This window comes from Eulemur rufifrons, chromosome 7 (genome assembly GCF_041146395.1).
Source record: "Eulemur rufifrons isolate Redbay chromosome 7, OSU_ERuf_1, whole genome shotgun sequence".
NCBI classification, from domain to species: domain Eukaryota; kingdom Metazoa; phylum Chordata; class Mammalia; order Primates; family Lemuridae; genus Eulemur; species Eulemur rufifrons.
The window spans coordinates 260,192,367-260,195,051 of NC_090989.1; the positions used below are offsets into that span (position 1 = coordinate 260,192,367).

The 2,685-nt window shown below is 39.5% G+C and overlaps 1 pseudogene; it reads right to left on the minus strand.

The window, feature by feature from the left end:
* Positions 1-1,419: 1,419 nt before the first annotated feature.
* Positions 1,420-2,453, minus strand: LOC138385983 (WD repeat domain phosphoinositide-interacting protein 3 pseudogene; annotated as a pseudogene).
* Between the last annotated feature and the right edge of the window lie 232 nt (positions 2,454-2,685).

A 2,685-nucleotide genomic window follows, 5' to 3' on the forward strand; every position in this document is an offset into this window, starting at 1 on the left:
AAAATGGTCACTTTTATTTGAAATAAACATAACAAATATCATGCAAAGTTAAATTTCATGATTAAATATACAGAAAAATACCATACATACTTTATATCAAATCCACTTTGTAAAGTTAGTTGATTAGATACCAATAAAGGAACCAGCAAAACTGAGAACTTGCTGCTATGTAAATTTTTAATGTTTGCAACCTGTAATCAAAAACACAAAATTCAGTCTCTTTAAAGGGAGTTTTAAAAAATTAAATACATACCTCAAATATAGAGCCTATAAACTATTATAGTTACCCAATATTTTTTAAAAGGAGGCTCTGTGCCTTTTATTCCCAAAATGCTAGTGTGTAGTTATTTTTATAACTGGTGGAGAGAGGAAAAGATGGTGAGAAAGATAAATGGAAATGACAAATGAGGGCATTATGCTCAGTACTGACAGAAATCTCCAAAGGACATTCTTCTGGGTACCACTTTGTTGAAGGAGATTTCCCTTTGTTGAATGTTTCCCTTCATATACTCTAAATTAAAAAAAAAAAATTCTTTGAGGACTAATTTTGAAAGTCTATGCATTACTTTGTTCCCTACATATAAGAGAGAAATTTAGTCTTAACCTGAAATTGAAGCAGACTCTCTTCATTCAGGAAACAGAGTCACTGCCCTTGTGAAGACTGGCCACTCCTATCAGTGACACCACAAAGGCCACTGCTCCGTGGGATGGATCTGGTGTTGGCAGCAATTCCAACAGCACCGCCACAGAGACAGGGGAACACCAGCACGTGTACATACATAACCAAACACCACTGTGGACACAAGAAATGTCACAATGCTGAATTTATGCAAGGTGAAATGTCCACGTTGTGTTTTCTTTCACAGTTATGTCTGTTCTTCATGTTCAGACTAGAGTAGGAATTCCTTGCTTGTTTTCTAAGACAAGCCACTGTTGTTATTATTCTATTTAAATCTTGTATACTATAAGAACTAACATTTACACCCTTGTTCATTTCCCTACATAGACTCAATAAAAATGACAGAATATGTTGCCAAAAACAAATTTCAATTTGTTCATCATTTTCTCAACCTAGCCCCTTAGTCCCTTCGTAAGGAGTCCCTAAAATTTTAGGTATAAAGGATGCAGTGGAACAGCTAAAGTTAATTTCACAGTTGAACTAAAAGAGGACAAGCCAATATCAGGCATATGTTGTTCAAAGACACTTGAGTATCTACTTAGGCCTTGTCGATTTTTCTTTTTTTTTTTTTTTTCTTTTAAATACTTGAAATGGGAAGGCTTACTTAGGAAAGCAAACAATCACATATGGCTTTAAGACCAAGAGTCACCCAGGGCACTCCCTCCAACCTGTTACCCACAAGGTCCACATTTCAGCACCAGGGGAGTATGAGGGGCATATTCAGTGGTTAAAGGGGGAGGTCAGCAGTGAGTGTTGGTTGTACACACTTGTAAAGAGTCACAGCTTGTCATTTCTAGAAACTGCAGCCAGACATCAGGATACACTCCCCCTGGGGCTGAATAGGAATTTGTAGTAGCTGCCATCTGTACAAACTGCAATGACAGCATATGGCTCCGTTCCAAAGGTACAAATGTATGGTGAGCCTGAGGGAACCTGATATTTGAAAAAACTCCATTTGGAACTTATTTTGGAAGGAAACTGGCTGACATCAAGCTAGACTGCTTATTCATTATTGGATCTTCAGCAGCAAAAATGTGTACTGTGCCATGGTCACTGGCTACACAGATGAGGGAAACTTCCTGATTGAAGTTAATGCAATAAATATTTGCAGCTTGAGATCCATAGTTCCTGAATTAAATGCCCTGATGAAGTAGCAAACATTCTTATAAGGGTCCTCTTTTAAGATGCAGTTGCAATTAGTGTTCCTTACAGGTTGAGAGCAAGGCAGTTCAGAGTGCCCTTGTGTGCAAGAGTGTCTGCATGTGACTTCTTGATGCTGGCCAGGACTATAAGCTTCGTGACTCACGTGCATGCTGGGGGAGGCCAGGAAATAGGTGTTACTATCTATCAGGACACAAGACACAAAGCCCTTTAGGGTGATAGCAGGTTTCGAAGACATGCAACAAATGAGGACTGTGTTTCCATGGAAACACCTTAATCGTGGAACCCAAAACAACCACAAATCTATTTCATCACAGTTTGACTGCCTTAACTTGTGTAGAAACTTCTATTTCAATAATAGTCTTCTTTTTCTGCTCATCCTAGATTATCACTATTGGGATGGTATTTCAGCTTTTTCCCACCATGGTCTAAAGCTAAATAGTTACAGCAAAATAACCTTTCAACATGGCCTCCTTGTCGAAATTCTTGTTTCTCTTTCTTTTTTTTTTTTATTGGATCAGTGTTACAGATTTTGGAATTCAGTTTCCATTCCACGTGCAAAGCACCTGCAGTCCCTGTGGAAGGTGGGAGGCTTACAAGATAAGAGGTTCATGGTGCCTGAGAAGGTTCATAGCACCCACTCCTCAGTGCCACCTGCCTGCCACTTATGGACACCCAGAGGAGGTTGGGTCATGTTGGGCATTGTCTGGGCTGGAAGAGCTGGACGGAAGTGCATAATCCTGAGGGAGCCTGCGGACTGTCCAGTGTATCCACCTTGAACCCGCCAGGCAGGGGCTGCATGATTTTTAATACTATTGCTTTTGGATTTTGTTTTTACTGTTTTT